The sequence below is a fragment of the Myotis daubentonii genome, chromosome 8 (assembly GCF_963259705.1).
Source record: "Myotis daubentonii chromosome 8, mMyoDau2.1, whole genome shotgun sequence".
Lineage (NCBI taxonomy): Eukaryota > Metazoa > Chordata > Mammalia > Chiroptera > Vespertilionidae > Myotis > Myotis daubentonii.
The window spans coordinates 7,912,732-7,931,999 of NC_081847.1; the positions used below are offsets into that span (position 1 = coordinate 7,912,732).

The window sequence follows — 19,268 nt, forward strand, 5'->3', positions numbered from 1 at the left end:
AGAAAATAGGATTCCACTGAGTCTCCTATCCACCTACTCCAGGATTACTGTGAGGATCAAATGAGATGAGGCACGGGAAAATGCTTCACAAACATTTGGTTAAAGTGTAAAGTGTTTCCACCTGGCTATAAAGCAAGTCATGTTTCTGGGCTGAACAAACTCTAAGGAGGCTAGTCGCTAGGGAGAGGAAGCCAAGTGTTGCAATGTGACGTCATTACCCGGAAGAACACTTAGCATATTAGCCTTTTATATATATAGATAGTTACTTTTTTTAAAAAAGTTTTGTATTGTCCTCATATCCTGAGGCCTTGCTGAACTCACTTATTAGTTCTATTTGTATGTTAGTCAATCCCTTAGGATTTTCTTTGAAATGTACATATATATGTATATTTTTATTGACTTTCAGAGAGAGGAAGAGAGAGGGAGAGAGAAACACTGATGTGAGAGGGAAACATCGATTGGCCGCCTCCTGGATACCCCCACCAGGGATCCAGCCCACAACCCTGGCATGTGCCCCAACCAGAAATCGGTGCACAGGATGATGCCCAACCAACTGAGCCAAACCAGCCAGGGCATCTCTTAGGATTTTCTACCTAAACAGCTTCAAGTCTTCCATTCCCATCGGTAATGCCTCTTTTCCTGCCTCAGACCCAGCCTTGTGTGTGATTTCTGGGAACTTTCAGTCACAGCTCTCCTGGTGGTGGTTGTCTGCCTGCCTTGAGATGTAGATACAGATATGAATTGGCTCACATAATTATGGAGACAGACAAGTCCCAAGATTGGTGGATAGCAAGCTGGAGACTCAGGGCAGTCAGTGGTGTACATTCCAGCCCAAAGGCCAGCAGCTCCAGACCCAAGGAGAGCTGACGTTTCAAGTCTAAGTCTGGAGGCTGGACAAGCCCAGGGTGCCGCCAGCAGGCAGCCAGGAGCTCCCTCTTACTCTGCCTTTCCCCTCTGATCAGGTCTCCCACTGATTACAGACAAGCCACCCCATTAGGGAGGGCCACCTGCTTCACTCAGTCCAGATTCAAATGCTAATCTCATCTAGAAAAACCCCCACAGACACACCCAAGGTAAGGTTTGACCAAATGTCTAGGCACCAGGTGGCTAGTCAAGTTGACACCGAAGGCCCTGGCTGGGTGGCTCAGTTGGTTAGAGCATCGTCTCAGTATGCCAAGGTCACGGGTTCAATCCCCAGTCAGGGCACATACAAGAATCAATCATTAAATGCATCAATAAGCGGAACAGCAAATCCATGTTTCTCTCTCTCTCCCTTCCTCTCTCTCTAAAATCAATCAATCAATAAAAATGTTGAAAAAATTTACATAAAATTACTCATCATAACATCCAAGAAAAGATTCCGGGAGCTCCCTGAGATTTGGGGAACTCTTTACCTCAGTTGCTCCTTCCTCTGCAGGTCCTCAGGTCTAATCAACTCAGTCTCCCTGAACTCCAGTCTCTGCCTCCAGGACTGCCTGCAGAATTTACAGGTCCAGTGCAAAGAGAAAACCCACGCCATTTTTGGATATTAAGAATCTCAGGATGGTAACAGCAGAGCGTTAACCCAAAGCTCAAGGCCCTTCTACACTCAAGACCCTCTGCAGCTGCGCAGGGCACACACCACAGGCAGCAGGCTGGGTGAGCACAGAGCACAGGTCGCTGCCTTGCTCTCAGAAACCACAGCAGTCAGGATGCTGGTTGTGCAGTGTCTGAAAATAGTTGTTTCTTAGTTTATTCAGTTTCCTAGTTGTTTACAGCAGAAAGGCCAGGCCAGTATGAGCTGCTTCACCATGGCTGGAAGTACAGTTACCTTTTGTGTATTCTTGAATGTATATTTCATATTCCTGTGCCAGGTACCACATTAGGCGATTTAATTATTTTTAAAGTTATATTTCACAGTAATACAAGAGTGTGTTTGTCTTCTAAAAAATTCAAAATATTACAGCTAATGCTATGGTCCAATCCGATAACCATTCCCCATTCTAGCTCTATGACTGCTTCCCCGCTACCTTTCGAGAAGTAACTAACAATGTCAGCTTGATCATCACTGGATCAGGGCTCTTTCTCGGCATTTATCTGCATGTCTCCAAACCCATTAGAATCTCAAAGCCATTCAGCCTACCCAGGACCCAGACGAAAAATGAAGACATGCCCATAAAGAGAGATGTACAATAATGCTCTCTTGGCTTTGCTCATAATCGCCCCAAGCTGAAAACAACCCAAATGCCCATTAACAGGAGGTGAATATATAAATTGTGGACACCTATACAACGGAATTCTGCACGACCATCAAGAAGGGTAAGCTACCACTTGGTACCAGAGCATGTGTGGATCTCACAGACGCGATGTCACAGCTAAGGAAGCCAGAAGTATATACCGAGGAGTTAAAGTTCAAGAACAGATGAAATGAATCAATGGTGGTAGAAGTCTGAATAGTGGTGTACTTATTTGGGTGGGCTGAATGAACTGGAAAGGGCAGGGGACCTGCAGCGGTAATGGAATATTCCAGATCTTCATCTGGGTGCTGGTGACAAGGGCGAATTCACTCTGTGAATGTTGATTGAGCTGTACACTTAAGATGTGCTTATATTGAAGGCTTTGGTGGTATAGTGGTGAGCATAGCTGCCTTCCAAGATGTGCTTATACAGCCCGGCTTGTGTGGCTCAGTGGTCATGGTTAGATTCCCTGTCAGGGCATGTGCCAGGTTGCAGGCTCAATCCTCAGGGGAGGGGGGGGGCGTACAGGAGGCAGCCAATGGACACTTCTCTCTCATTATTGATGCTTCTATCTATCGCCCCACTCCCTTCCTCTCTGGAATCAATAAAAATATATTTTTTAAAAAGATGCAGCTATATAAAATAGTATTGAATGTCCATTGGGATTGAACATTTTAAATAAATGAATGAATAAGAATAATGGTTTTTGACATATTTGAGGATCTAAGATGGATTGTTGTAAACATCCACAGAAAGGGGGTTGTGGAGGGCGTTCCCCCTCCAGGTAGGCAGTTTCCTCCTTTGTGAATGGGACAATAGCAGATCTCCATAAGAATGTTCCATTAGGACAGCAGTGAGCAGATGCCAGGAGTGGGAAGGAAACCGGTTTACAAATACAATAGAATCCTGATGGTTTGTTATTTTGTGTCAACTGGGGTAGGCCTTCAGGGGTTCTCTCATCCCCTCCCACCCGCACCCCCACCCGCACCCCCACTCACACCCTCACCCGCACCCCCACTCACACCCCACCTTCAGACTTGAGTGTCTCCTATTTGTCTGCAGGGAAGTGGAAGGTGTCATGAAAAGGAAACCCAGCAAGTTCTGGAGGACAGGGTCTGCCTCTGCACCTCTGGTCATGGCGGGAGAGCGGAGGGGCAGGGAGAAGTGGTGGCCGGAGTCCCAGTGTTAGCACCCTACAGACCGAGCACTGAGCACTGACCAGACTTCCAGGCCCAGGACCTTTTACAATCTCTACCCCTCGCCCCCCAAAGTTTTCCCTGTTGATGGGAGTTGGGGGAGGAGGTCCTGGGAGTTGATGGAGCAGGTGAAACCAGGGAGATTTGGTGCCAAATTCCACCAGGAAGGTCTTCAACCAGATAACAGAGGAGCGAGGGAGTGGCTGTGGCGGGGACAAGAGCTGAAACCTTCATTGGGTGCTGTGTCCCAGGCCATGGTCACTTGATGATTTCTTTTTTTTTAAGACATTCTTTTTATCTTATTATTTAAAAAAATTTTTTTTTAGTCCTCACCCGAGAATATTTTTTTTCCCATTGATCTTTAGAGAGAGTGGAAGAGAGGGAAAGACAGAAAGAAACATCAATGTGAGAGAAACACATTGATCGGTTGCCTCCTGCACTAGCTCTGACCAGGACCCACGCCAGGGAGGAGCTTGCAACCGAGATACGTGCCCTTCACCAGAATTGAACCCGGGACCCGTTGGTCCGAAAGTCGACGCTCTATCCACTGAGCCAAACTGACTAGGGCTCACTTGGTGATTTCTGAACACTGGTGTAATTTCACCTTCCTGTTTCTTGAGACAGGAACACTGACCACGCCTATGTCACCAATAAGGACTTCAGTGTTCAGAGAGGGCTGCCCCAGGCCCCAGGTCCAGGACACTGGGTGGAAGCAGAACATGGCATCTTGTATCCAGGGTTTGTTACTAACCACTACACTCTCCTGCTTCCTGGGGAAGGGAAGGGCCTCCTGGATGTTCATCCTAACCAATAATAAGCATCAATGAAAGACCCACTGCCTTGGTGCCCGTGTGGCTTGGTACGGGCTCTGCAGAGAGGACAGAGTGCTGATGGCCAACCTTGCGTGGCACTGACCATGTCTGTCCCGGGCACTGCCTGTGTATGGCCTCACGGAGCCTCACAGTGGCCCTGTGAGATGAGTCCTGTTAATACCCCACTTACACATGAGGAAAAGGGCTCAGGGTAGTAAGGAGGGAGGTCGGAGCTCGGTCAATGTCAGCTTGCAAAGGCTGAGTGCCACCTGGACTAAGGTAGTTGACCCACAAGATGAACAGAGCTGTTCAAGTGTGTGGGGCATGTGGTCCCACGGCTCTGGGTTCAAATACCATCTTCATCCGTCACTAGCAAGTTACATGACCTCTCCATGCCTCAGTTTCTACACATCTCAACACATGACATTCTCACCCTCTTTGGCTGGGGAGGGGAAGTGAGGAGCAGAGTCTGCAAAGCCCTTGCTGGGAGCCTGACCTTAAAGGCGGCTTTGTGGTATGTTCAGTGTCCACATGTTTCTGTGGGCACCTGGGAAGGCCTGACTAACTGGTCCCCTCCTGGACGGCCTGTTGGTCACACAGGTCACCTTCTCAAACTGGCCTTCCCAGTCCCCCGGGTCCACAGCGGCCCTCCACCCTGAGACGCTCCGTCTCTGCCCTGACTTGTCTCTTTTGCACCATTCATTCCACAGGTATTTATGGAGGCCTCACCTGTGCCTGGCCCTGTGCTGGGAGCTCAGGGTCAATCAAAAAGGCCCAAACCTGCCACCACTCGTGGCTGACAAACCTGGGCAAACAACTACCCCAACACTTACAGAGGCGAAGCTATGAAGAAACAGGGTGTCGTGGGTACAAGGCAGCCTGGCCTCGTCTGGGGGAGCCACAGGTTGCCAGAGGAGGTGACGCTGGAATCATGAGTGCCCTGAAGGACAGACAGTAGGTCTTTAGAGGAAGCAGAGGGAAGGGGAAGGAGTTCAAGGCCCTGGGGCGTCATGAGCTGGAGCCCAGCCTGGAATTGGAAGTGAAGGTGGAGTCAGGAGCTCAGCCATTCAGTTAATGAACATGCCTCCTGTTACCTAGTGCTTACAAATCAGGGGCCACTCACCTGCAAGGGATGGTGGCATTAGTACATTATAATGAGTAAGAGCGCCCTAGCTTCTCCCCAGAACTAACCGCAAGTAAGTCTGGTAAGTATCCTTGGAGTTCTTTTTCTGTATATTTAAGTTCATATTTTTGCACACAACTTTTAGAAATGTTTTAAAAGGAAGATATTAGCCCTAACTAGTTTGGCTCAGTGGATAGAGCATCAGCCTGCAGACTCAAGGGTCCCAGGTTCGATTCTGGCCAAGGGCATGTACCTTGGCTGTGGGCACATCCCCAGTAGGGAGTGTGCAGGAGGCAGCTGATCTATGTCTCTCATCGATGTTTCTAACTCTCTGTCCTTCTCCCTTCCTCTCTGTAAAAAATCAATAAAATATATTTTAAAAAATAAAAGAAGATAATATTCTTTGCCATCTTGCAGAATTTACCATGTACCAATATTCTTGGCTGTTCTGCATTATTCTCTGCAGCTACATCTTTTTTAGAGTCTTCATTGTCTGATGGTGGAGACAATATGTGATCCGCCACTTCTCCCACACTTTTTGGCCTCTTGGATTTCTTCCCCCGTGAACTGCCTGTTCCTGCCATCCGCCCATGTTTGTGCCGCATTATCTCTTCACCTGTCTGTGTCAAGCGATCTTACAGAATTCGTTTTCCAGTTCGGGTCTTAAACCCACATGGAATTGAAATGTGTGTTTGCATGTACTTGAGGCTGGAGGGGGAAGACTCAGGTCACAGTTTCCACATGGACAGACTTCCAGCTGATTTCCCCAACAGTATTTATTTATTTGTTTGTTTATTTATTTATTCTTAGGAAAAGAAAGGGAGGAGGGGAGAGAAACATGGATCTGTTGTTCCACGTATTTATTCATTCATTGGTTGCTTCTTGTATGGGCCCTGACCAGGGATCAAACCCGCAGCCTTGGCATATCAGAATGATGCTCTAACCAACTGAGCTACCCGGCCAGGGCCCCAACAGCATTTATTTAAAAAACCCTCCCAGGTTGAAGTGCTGCCTTTATCGTTTCTTAGATTCCCTGACAGGCATGATGAGTCTGGGACAATTCTCTGATCTGCCTGATAGCTCAACAGACTTTCCTCCGCCAGTACCAGATGGATCGGGAAAAGCTTTCAGCCTTGTTCCCACATGGAACTCCTCTCATTGCCCTGGTCCTTCCCCCGGAGGGAGAGCCTCAGAAGGACAGGGCCTCACCTGTCCCCGGGGGCCTGGTGACGCCTGCGGAATGGCGGGCTCTCACTGTTGGAGAGAGGACTCCAAGGAGCTGCCCCTCGTAGCCTACAAGACCCAGAGCGAAGAAAAGTGGGTGAGTCCACGCCATTGCGGCCTCTGCAGTAGATAGGGAGCCTCAAACGTGAGTCACCCACAGCTTCATTAAACTGGCAGTTTGGTTTCTGTGGGTCTGGACGGGGGTCTTGAATCTCTAACAAGCTCCCCCAGAGACTCCTTAAACGCCGTTTGGCCTTTTGCCAACTTTCCAAAGCTTGCCCGCTCTTCCTCTGGTCTGACTTAAATTCACACAAACACAGAATTGAAAAGGCACCGGTTATTCCATGGTGAGACCTTATTATTAACTTCCGTTGGGAGGGATAGTCATGTTGCGGTTTAGACGGTCAGAATAACAAACAAGCAAAAAGAGTCTTTATCCGCTAAGGTAGAGACACCCTGAAGTGTTTCTGTGGGACTGACGCAAAGCCTGGGGTTCCTTTTAACATGTTGGGCCTGAAAGTGGACAGAGGGACGGGGGAAGCACAGGTGACAGCAAGGGGTTGCTGTTGACCTGGTGCTGGGTCCAGGGAGAAGGGTGGACCCTTGGACCATTCGCTGCTGCTGGGTGTGTTTGAAAGGTTCCGTAATAATAATAACAAATAAAGTGGAAATACAATGGGAGCCTGATTTTCAAGAGCGAAGGCCATTAAGCCAGAGTGGAAGCCGGGGTCAAGCACACAATGGCTGCCAGTATTATTCTAATGTACGTCATTGTTATTTAAGAGACTGGCAGTCCACAGTTGTGTCTATGCAATGTCCACAATGCATAGGGGATCAGCTTTCAGGAAGGTGTCCATTTTGTGGGCTCCTTCCTTCCTTTTTATTTTTTAGGGGGAGATATGTCTGTTTTGTTCCCATGCCAGTTGACATCCAATATTATTTTCTATTAGTGGAAGATAGGGTTTAATTCCTTCCTCCTCCAATGGCCATGCCGAACCACCCAATTTTACTGTAGAAAACGGCTATTAACCTTGTTTCTTATCATGAATGTGCACTGACAAAGGAACAATGACAGGTCCCAGGCACGCAGTGAGTGTGTGGTGCTACCTGGAGGGAGGAGGGCAGGTGAGTGGGTGGGGCCAGGGCTCTGCATTTTCCCTATTTTATAAATTCCTGTTGGTTGCCTGTTTTAATGTACTTTTCAAAAATTACCCAGTAATGCATGGATCTATTCTGGTTATAACATATTGTGGAAATATGTAAAAATGTACACCTACAGAACACATAGCTGTAGCTTTTCCCCAAAACGGTAACTTCCTTCCGGAGGTAACCCAGGGGTTTTTCTCTTTGGTAACCCAGGTATTCCTGCCAGGCTCCTTCCTGTGCGGTGTCCTTGCTGCTAGGGTGAATGGGACCCTCGCTCTGCCCAGCAGCCACCGCGGTTGCGATGGTTAGATCCTTGGAGTCCCTGTTCTGCACAGTCAAGTAAATAAATAGATCTCTGCACACAGCTTTTTGCCATTTCACACAAATCTACCACTAGCAATATTCTTGGCTATTCTGCACCGTGCTCTATTGCCATATCTCATTAAAAATATAGGAGATCAGCTTTAAAAATATCTTTAGACTAGGCCCTTTTATGGGATTTAAATTATCCAATAAGTACAATCGATCATTTTCTTCTGAGGTGGAGGAGGACCAGGAGTTGAAGGGTTGGTTATCCTAGCAGCTGAGGAAATATTCCAGGAGAATCTAGAACTTTTATTGGTGGCAGTGAATCTCTGAGACACCTCCACCCTAGAAGCATGGTGATTAAGGAAAAGCCTGGGTGGCCCAGCCAGGAGCCCGGTAGGCAAACCACATGGCACCTGAGCCCCGTCTGAGGAGCCCAGTGCGTGGTGGTTTCTCTCCAATCCAGGCGCTAGCTGACCGTGTGAAAGGTGGCTTGTTACTAAAGTTTAGATACAAGCAGCCAAAATGATGAACGCTGTTACTCACAGACTCACTGCTACTCTAGACCCAGGATTGTGGCACCTCCACAGATGAATGGTGGAAACAGGCATGTCTGTCACTGACACGCAACCATATTGTCGGAATTTGTAACACACTTAGAAGATTCTCTATGAACCACGTGGAGCCTGTGTCTCTCAGTACATAAAAGCTCTCTCAGTGTAGTTATTAGCATGTCTTAGGCACCAAGCAGTAGAATAAGCATTACCCTGTTAATCCACAAATATCTGTTGACCACCTACTATGTGCCTCCCATGATTATAGGCATTGGGCATAGAGCAGTGACTAAACAGCCCTCGTGTCTGCCACACAGAACTTCCGGTCTATTGGGGGAGACAGCCTCAGTCAAATACACGGAGCACGTGTGATGTAGGAGGAAAGCTATTCCAGGCAAAAGAAACAGCCCACGTCCTGCTATGCGGCGCTAACCTGAAGAGTTTCACCAGCCCACTGGCCGCACGACTTTGAACAACACAACTAACCAACCACTCAGCACATGTTTGTCATCTGTAAAGTAGTATCAGTCACAGATCACTTTCAGGGAATGAATGGGGACCACCAAGGCTGGCCAGATGACTGAAACCCCGCTGCCAGCCACAGCCTGGCATGGCTGCCTTTGAAATGCGGACACCCCTTCCCTAATCCTGGGCTCCCACCCCTAAGCCTGCCACAAACCCTAACCCAGACCTTTCTTTCTGGGAGGTGGGATTGGTGATGGTGGCAAATTACACCTGTCTGCGCTGTTCCAACATTGGTTACCATAAACGTGTTACTTTTATAAAAATACCAATTTAATTTTGTATTAAATCATCTGTTGTTGGTACAGAGGCAATCAGAAAACATAATGGGGCTAAATAAAGCTTTTAATACCCTGCCCCTATGTGCATATACATGGGGACTTAGCAAATGGTGAAAGGTACAATCTCACATCAGTGAAGAAAGAACATATGATTCAATAAGTGACCTTAAGGAGAGGGAAACGTAACTTCTTGTGCCTGAAAAGGGTGCACTTATAACAAAGAGTTAAAGGTATAAAGTGATAAAGTAATTTAAAAAAGGCATAATGTACATGACTTTCACACCAAGCGATGAAGAAAAAACGTTGACAAAATTACTACCTAAAATTTCCAAATGAGATATTTCAGATATTAAAATCCCTCCCAGTGTAGGAAGGAAAGCATTATAGCAAGTGGCCACCCCAGGCCAACAGAGGCTGGAGAAATTGGGGTTTCCTTACTGCTGACGTAGGATCCATGGGCCCTATGCAGGTCCCAGGCTCGATATAAATGCCAGCTCACTTTTGGCATCCTTCTGCTACTGCGTTCCCCTTCAAGGAGATCCACCCTCGAGGTCCCCCTGTGCTGACACAGGTGCTCTGCTCAGGAAAATGCAAAACTGCAGCAGTAGCGATGCTGACGGAGTTGTGGGGGCCCAGCCTTGTGCTACATTCTCCACAGCTACCTTTCATTCCTGCCTCCACCCAACCATGTTGGGAGTTCAGTTTCCTACCCATTCTACAGATGCGGTCACTGAGGCCCAGGAGAGCCCACGGTGTGGCTCGGAAGCAGGACCCTGGAGAACCGAGAGTAAGAGGAAAAGCCAGATGCTGGCCCAAGCCCTGACCTCAGCAGGCAGGCTCCTCAGGTGGGAGACTGTAAAGGCAGACCCCCTGTGGGAATAACAGAGGGCTGCCTCAGCCCAGGAAAGAGCCAAAAAGCAGGCTGTGCCCCCTGAAAAGTCCTTCCCCTTTCCTGCTGGGAGTTCGCCCATTTACCCTAATTGGCCATCTTCCTAAACTCTAGAACAGTGGTTCTCAAAGCAAGATCCCCCACAGGCGGCCTCTGCAGCAGCTGAGAAGACGTTAGAAATGCAAATGGTTGGTCCCACCCTGGAACTCCGGAATGGAAGCAGCGTGGGTGGTGTGGTGGGTCCCAGCAGCCCTCCCTAGACGCCTTTGCAAGGTCAAGCTCAGGATCCCTGCTCTGTCTGAAATATAAGGTTTGCAGGCCTCCTCCCCTTCAGCCAGCGCTCAGCAGGGGATGGCATACACAGGCTCCTATGAATCAGTCATCATTCAGGAACCAGCAGTAGGTGCTCCATGACCATGGCTCACAGCTAGCACTGTGTACCTCGCAGGGGCTGCAAGTTGGGTTCCAGGCCTCCGCGATAAAGCAGGTATCACCAAAAAATGAGTTGAATTGTTTTTGCTGTCAGAGGATCTTGCCTTTACTTTGTAAAAACGCAACATCTGTGAAGTGCAGTAGAACGAGGTATGCCTGTAATTCCTCAAATGAACATTTCCTATGTGCTAGGGGTTCCTCAGGGGGGCCCATCTCCTGCACACCTCAAGGTCAGGCCCCGGGGAACCTGTAAGGAAAGAAGCCCCCCAGGAGCCTAGGTCAGACAGTGGGAACTTGGCCCTGGCTGAGTATAACTGGGGTGTATAGGAAGCAAGAGGTGGGGGTGGGTAGACAAGTGGGCAGTGGGAGACTTAGACGTGAAGTTTCTGCTAAAATAGGTCCGAAAGGCCTATGCTAATATATTTGCACTGATGCATAACAAAACAAGTCGTTTTTAATCATAAAAACAAAACATATGTGTGGCCCAGAAAAACAAGAGAATAGAACAGAAGGGCAGAAAATAAAGAGTCGGCTTCTCCATTTCCCGACATTCACTTCCTAATTTTTACATAACTTTACAGTTTTTCAAGTACAGTCATGCAGGGATAAGGCCTGAGAAATGCGTCACGAAGCGATTTCATTGTTGTGCGAACATCACGGGGTGCACTTACACAAGCCTCGGTGGGCTAGCCCAGGACACACCGAGGCTGTCCAGCACGGCCTACTGCTTCTGGGCTACAAGCCTGTGCAGCATGTCACTGCTCAAAACAACACGAGATTAAATCAGGCCCGAGAGACAGTGATGCAATCAAGAGACACGGTAAATGAGATATATGAGGCTGCTGTTGGCGTACAGGACCTATGGTTATACAGCAAGCTTTTTTCTTTTTAATGAGTAGAAAGAGTACACGCTAATAATAACAAAAGGTATGGTATAGCAAATACATGAACCAACAACATATTTATTATCTTCATCAAGGACTATGTACTATATACATAACTAGATCACCACAAACATGTGAGTCATGTGTTGCAGTGGTATTATGACAGCTAGGATGTCACAAGGCGATAGGAATTTTTCAGCTCCATTACAATCTTATGGGACCACCATCTTTTAAATGTGTGTGTGTGTATTTAATTGATTTCAGAGAGGAAGGGAAAGGGAGAGAGAGATAGAAACATCAATGATGAAAGAGAATCACTGATTGGCTGCCTCCTGTACTCCCCACACTGGGGATCGAGCCTGCAACCCAGGCATGTGCCCTGGCTGGGAATCGAACCGTGACCTCCTGGTTCATAGATTGACTCTCAACCACTGAGCCATGCCGCTGGGCAGGACCACCATCTTATATGCTGCTGGGCTTTGACCAAACATTTATGTGGCACATGACTGTCTTTTATTGCGCAAAACCAATGGCCCACTCACTCTAGCATTCTTGTGGCTGGAAGGCCTTCAGAACTGTGTCGAGATGGCTCTGTTCACCAACCATATTTCAGTACAACTTAGTACAAAGGAAGGTACAATGTCCTTCTTCAGAGCTTCAAATAGGGATGAGCTCCTGGGCTCTGAGTCCAAGCAAACCTAGGACATGTAGCCCTCACCCTGCACCCTCTTTTCCTGTCTCCTTGGCACCCTCCTTAATGAACACTAATCCTCCTGCCTCAGTCCCTCCCCAACTAGAGGCTTCTTTGGACAGCCCCCATGCGCTACCCCCTTCATCCCTCTTCTCCCCATCCCTACCCCCCATGAGTGTCCAACCCACCATTTCTTGGCCATCCATTTTGTCCACACACAGTCCCACTGCCTAGTCCAGCAGCTCCCTGCCCCTTCCCTGTCACTTTCTGTCTGCATTGTTTAAAGTTTTCCTCTGTGTACCTTTAACCTTCCAGAAGCTAATGTCATAGCCACTGATTCATTGAAAGACAATGCAGGGCATATCCACACAAGACTGAGCGAGGCTGGAGGAACATGAGCAGAGTTTGGGTAAATTTAATGAGCACTTACTTACTGGGCAACTGTCCTGTGCCAGACACTGTTGCTAGAATTGGGGGTCGGGGGGGGGGGCATCATCTCACAAACATTCCTTTCTCGATCAGCCTGTCTAAAATAGTCTCTTCACGGCCGTTGTCATATCTTACAGCACAGCCATATTCTGAATTGATCTTATGAATGTATTTGTATCATTTACAATCGCAGTAAGAATTTCCACTTCCCCACCTCCTCACCAGCGGTTGAGGTCTTCAGACTCATTAATTTGTGCCAATCTGATGAGTGGAAAACAGAATCAGGTTTTAATTTGCATTTCCCCTCATCGTTAGCAAGATTGAGCACCTTCATTACTTTATAGGTCACTTGGTTTTCTTTTCTGTGAACTGCCTGTTCACAACTTTTGTGTTTGTCCTACTTTCTATTGTCTGTGTCTTATCCCAATTGATAGGTGGTCTTTTCACTTAGGGCACTTTTTTGGCCATAGGAAACTTTTCTTTTTAATTTTTTTATTTATTGATTTTGAGAGAGAGAGAGAAAGAGATAAACATTGCTTTGTTTTTCTACTTATTTATGTATTCGTTGATTACTTCTTGTATGTGCCCTGCCTGGGGATTGAACCCACAACCTTGGTGTATTGGGCTGATGCTCTAACGAGCTACCTGGACAGGGCAGGAAACTTTTTTTTAATGCAATAAATGCAACATTTTTCTTTTATGGCTTTAGTTATTTTATCTTGATTCAAGAATCTTCCCTACTCTGATATCATGGTGATATTTCCTGTATTCAAGTTTTCGGTTAGCTCTTTAATCCATCTGAAATTTATTTTGTGAAAGACTCATAACAGGAATCTAATTTGTCTTCTTGCGATAGAGCCAGTTTGCAGAACCACTTGTCAATTGATCCATTTCTTCCCTACCGCATACACCTTTCCACAGAAGTGTGGGTCTACTCTGAGCTCCATTCTAGGCCACTAGCCTGACACCACACTGCTTCACTTAGCACAGTGTTAGGGAAGGATGGAAATCTCTTAAGGAAGTTCTCTTTTGTAAAACGTTTTTTTGGCACTTCTTGATCAAAATAATAAACTTCCAAAGTCTAGAACCCAGACTCTGGAGTCTAAAATCCATAGAGAACAGATGAATGCTAAAATCACCATTACCAAATTTTTCAATCAATGTATCAGGTTGTTTTTTTTTTATTGGCTTCCATTAAATTGAGAGATTAATTTGAGGAAAATTGACCTTCATGTAAAATGTCCTACTAGTTTTCTAATACATCATTATAAACTTCTCCCCCACATTTTTTGCATCTTTTATTAGATTTATTCCTAATCATTTTTGTTGCTACTATAGCATGTCTTTATTTTAGCTATATGTCTAGTTCTTATATCCTTATGTATAGAAACTCTATTGATTATTATACCTTTTGATTTTAAATATTAATGTTTCTGCCCTGATCAATGTGGCTCGGTTGGTTGGAGCTCCTCCCACACACTGGCAGATCTTGGGTTCGATTACCGGTTAGGCACAGAGCTAGGTTTCGGGTTTGATCCCAGATTGGGGTGCGTGTGGGAGGCAACCAATCACTGTTTCTTTCTCACATTGTTGTGTTTTTTTCTGTTTCAAAAAAAAAAATCAATGAACATGTCCTTAGGTGAGGATTAATATATATATAAATATTTTCACTAATAATCTTACTGAACTCCTTCACTTGTAATAGTTTGCTCAATCTCCTGGATTTTGGATGTAGTCAGTCATACTACTATTGCATTTTTCATTTCTTTCTTTTTAATCCTTATGCTCTTTCCTTCCTTTTTCTCAGCAGGGATGGGCTTGGCTTAGAAATGGTAAGTGGGGAGCTCTGAGGCTTTTATTAAGGCTGTTTCTGTTGGACTTTTGTGCCTTTGCTTGTGTGTTTGGTCTTAGCTATAATAATAAAAGCACAATATGCTCATTAGACCGGACAGCTGAACGATCTTCCAGATGAAGCCGCAGCGGCAGGGGCTGAGGCAGAGGTGGTTAGGGGTGATCAGGCAGGCAGGCAAGAGAGCAGTTAGGGGCAATCAGACAGGCAGACGAGCTGTTAGAGGTGATCAGACAGGCAGGCAGAGGCAGTTAAGGGCAATCAGGCAGGCAGGCAAGTCCTTAGGGGTGGTCAGTCTGGCAAGCAGGCGAGTGGTTAGGAGCCAGCGGTTCCAGATTGCGAGAGAGATGTCTGAGGGGTCCCAGATTGCAAGAGGGTACAAGCCAGGCTAAGGGTCCCCCTCCCATGCATGAATTTTATGTACTGGGCCTCTAGTTTTTAATAAAATAACTGGTGTTTTTTTTTTCATTATAAAAACAAAATGTGCATATGATCCAAATAAATCCATGTGTTAGGACAAAAAAAGACGGTCTCTGGTCACTGGCCAGGAACTCCAGTGTCACGTTGAATAAAAGTAGCAACAGTGTGAGTTTCGATCTCATTCCTAGATTTAGTGAAACAGTTTCACCATCAAGAATGAAGTTGGTGGTGGATACTCTTTGTCAGTTTCAGTTGCTCTTTTTTTTTTTTTTTTCAGTTGCTCTTATAGAAGAGATTGTTGATTTGTTTAAACTTGAGTGTGTATGGAATTTTATCAAATGCCTTTTCTGTACCTACTGATAGAATCAAGGAGCCTAAACATGTTTGTTGAATGATTGTCTGTTTTCATCTTCAAAACAACCCAATGAGCCAGGTATTGGTTTCCTCATCTATGAAATGGGCAGATAAGACCCAGGGAGGTTGAGCTTTCGCAAGAACAACCTGCCTGGAGATGTCAGCTCGGAGTCCGTGGGCCCCAGCATCTGTGATCTGTCTGTCAGCTCTTCATGCGGGCCTGCGACTGAAAGTCAGCGAGCACCAGCTGAGCTCCAAGTATGCGCAGGCTGGAGAGGCGAACGGAAGGGGCCAGAGACACCAGGCCGTTGACTCCTTGCGGACAAAGGTCAGTTTGGATTTTGCATTTCCAGGGCCTGATGTGTTGGGTTCCAAACCTGGCCGTGGAGAGATTTGGAAGTCACCATGGTAACCCGGGGGTCAGTAACTGGTCCACAGAGAGACTCCATGAAATAGACAGACAGCAGCCTTATGGTTTTAACAGGGTGGCCAGATAAAATGTGGTTAAGTTTGAACTTTGGATAAACGATTAATATCATTCTTAGTAGAAGTAGGTTATACAAATACTGCGTGGGGCATAACTTATACTAAAAGAGTGCATTATTTATCTGACATTCAAATGTAGGGTACCCTATATATTGATTTGCTGTATCTATCGATCTTACCTATGAAGAGTTTTTGACAAAAAAAAAAAGTTTAACCTGAATCTAATTAAGCCCATAAAGCCCACCTCCCGTTTCTGGAAATAGATAGTGAGTTAAAGACACCACTAGGGCCCTAGCTGGTTTGGCTCAGTGGATAAAGTGTCAGCCTATGGACGGAAGGTTCCCGGTTTCGATTCCGGTCAAGGGCACATGCCTGGATTGCGGGCTCAATCCCCAGTGTGGGGTGTGCAGGAGGCAGCCGAACAATGAGTTTCTCGAGTCATTGATGTTTCTATCTCTCCCTCTCCCTTCCTCTCTGAAATAAATAAAAATATATTAAAATAAAACAAAAAGACACCACCAGGGAAGGACAGAGAGACGGGTGCTGGCTGGCACAGGAACGTGTCACCGGCACTGCAGGTGCCCACCGTTGGCCAGTGCCCACCCACCTCAGGAGCAGGTCATGCTGAGGACAGGGTCGAGGCCGCATCTGCTCTCCCCAAATCTCTGTGATTAAAAAATATATGAAAGATAAGCCTACACACAAATTATGACCAAGTCTTTAGTTTCAGTGCAGTTTTGAGGAGAAAAACGATGAGCAAGGAGTCAGTGGCTGAGGTTGCCTCTTAGTCAGGACTTTCCAGATTGGTGCCTCGGTCGCCTCACCAGCCAAGTGGGGTGACTACCGTGCCCAGAGCTGGTGTGACCAGTGAGTGGAAGGATTCCTGTAGGGAGCTTGGTGAGGGCAGGGCACTGATGTGCCACCCTGTGGGCTACTCGGAGGCCACGGGGAGGGAAAGTTCTCACCCTCCTAGATCTCGGCCCGGGCCTACGGATTAACCTGACGCAAGACAGGTGAGCAGGAGAAACGCGTGCAAGTTCTGTTCAGTTTCCCAGATACATGGGGCCTTTGTAAGAGAGTGCAGACCCCAAAAGTGACCCTAACAGGGGGCTTTTACCCTTTTCAGACAGAAATGATACCTTGGTGAAGAAATGACGAGACACAGGGTTAGCGTGAGTACCTGTGGAGAAGCGATGAGGAGCCATGGGGAAGGGCTAGTGGGAGATAAAGGCGATGTCAGCAGGTTTGTTTGTGCTGATTTATTTCAGCGTCTGCTTCCAGTTTCTGGAACATTCTCTTCCTGATGCAGGGAATGTTCTTTCTCATGGGAAATTTTATGGCCTGATTTTAGGTAGAGACGGGAGGTCAGGCAGCCCTTCCTGTACCTGTCTCTCAGGTACCTTCAGCTCAAAATAACGAATATGGCAAAGTGGCCCATTTTAGGGTGGAATGTCCTAAACCCCTTAAAGGATTCACATGTTTCTGTGGGAAGCCATATGTGCCAATACAGATATTGTTAAAGAAAGTCATTGCTAAGAAGTTTTCAGAACTTTTCACACACACCCTGCATGGTTATAATGGAAACAACCCAAAGGTCCCTCAGCAGATAAATAAACAAATGTGGTCCAGCCATGCAGTGGAGTAGTACTGAAAAAGGAAGGGTGGCTCCTGGCTGCAATGCAGATGGACCTCAAAACCATCATATTAAGTGAAAAAGGCCAGTTACAAAAGAGCACATACTATATGATCCCGTGTATATGAAATACCCAGAACAGGCAAATGCACAGAGTGACTGCCCAATGCGCCCAGGGTTCCCCTTCCAGGTGATGAGCATGTTTCGGAACTAAATAGAAGTGATGGTTGTACCGCATTGTGAATGTACCAAATGCCACTGAATCGTACACTTTAAAATGGTGAATTAAAAAAAAAAAAAGGTTAAAAAAATAGTGAATTTTATGTTATATGAATTTACCTCAATTTAAAAAATGGTATATCAATATAATATATTTATATCGATTTTAAGAACCTGCAAAAGAGGTATTAATAACTCCACAGGAAATAAAAGAATAAAAATATGAAAGGGAAGAAAAACTTTAAATTCAAGACCGTTTATCTGTGGGGAGGATGTGGCGGGGGGCATTCATTGGTGGAGATGCACCCAGGGCTCCTCCTGTGTCCTCTTAAAGATTATCATAATAATAATTATTATTATATATAGATAGATAGATAGATAGATATAGATGATATATAGGTATCTATATCTATCTATCTATCTATCTATCTATCTATCTATCTATAAATTGATTGAGAGAGAAAGGAAAAGAGAGATTCTGTTGTGCCACTTATTATGCGTTCGTTGGTTGTTTCTTGTATGTGCCCTGTCAGGGCTAGAACCTGCAGCCTTGGCGTATCTGGACGACGCTCTAACCAATAAGCTGCCCGGCCAGGGCTCTCCTCTCCTGTGTCCTCTTATGAGCTGGGGGCTGAGCACACAGGAGGTCGTGGTGTTTAATGTGCCCCTTTCTGGCTTCATGCCTGAAACATTTCACATTTGCAATTCTTTTGCAGTGATATGTACCAGCCTTTCCCTTTAAATGAGGTGTCACTTAAAAAATGTCTTTGGTTAATATTATTTTGAATAATTCTTTCTCTGCCATTTCCCAGAGACCCCTTGAGCTGTCTGCTTTTCCTTTTGCTAGTACCAGATGATTGTACTTTTTGGTCAAAAATTGGAAGAATTAGAATTATTACAAAAAATATGTATGTTTATAGTAAACAACATTGAAACAACAAATAAAGGGTGCGATTTCTCACTCCCTACCTAATCCCACTTCCCAGAGGTCTGGGTCAGGGTTCACAGGGGATTAGGGAACAAGAGGCTGGTGGAGGGCCAGCATTTCAAAGGCAGCCTGGGCTGCCGGCACTTCCATGGAGCTTCTGGGTGGTCCTGACCCTTTCACCGGAGAGGAGGACCTGCCAGACCGGCTGCTTCAGCCAACCTGAATGCCACGCCTCGTGCTCCCTTCGCCCATTCCATGGGCGTCCGTGCACACTCCCCTCGGCCAGGCCAGGGCTTGGTCAGTGTCAGAGCCAGTGAGATGCTGAGCGGGACCTGGATGGAGGCAGTCGGCCCTCATGCCTGGGACTGTCCACGTGTGTATGGGGAGGGGGGTGGGGACCATGGGGTCCCACCGCCTTGCATTCTAATCGCATTTTCATCCCTCACTAGCAAGCTACATAACCTCGCCATGCCTCAGTTTCCACACATCTAACCGAAATGACATTCTCAGGCTCTTGGTCGGGGAGGACAGTGAGAAGCAAAGCCCTTGGTGGGAGCCCTGACCCAGAAGGTCACTTCGTGGTGTGCTCAGTGCCCCCGAGCTCCTGGGCATCAGCATGGGAGAAGCCCAGATTAGTGGCCCGTCTCCTATGAGCTTGGGTTACCCGTGTCACC

General features: G+C 46.6%; 1 pseudogene; it reads left to right on the forward strand.

Annotated features, from left to right (window-relative positions):
• Positions 1-6,587: 6,587 nt before the first annotated feature.
• LOC132240138 (cofilin-1-like) overlaps positions 6,588-19,268 on the forward strand; it is a 45,313-nt pseudogene continuing 32,632 nt past the window's right edge.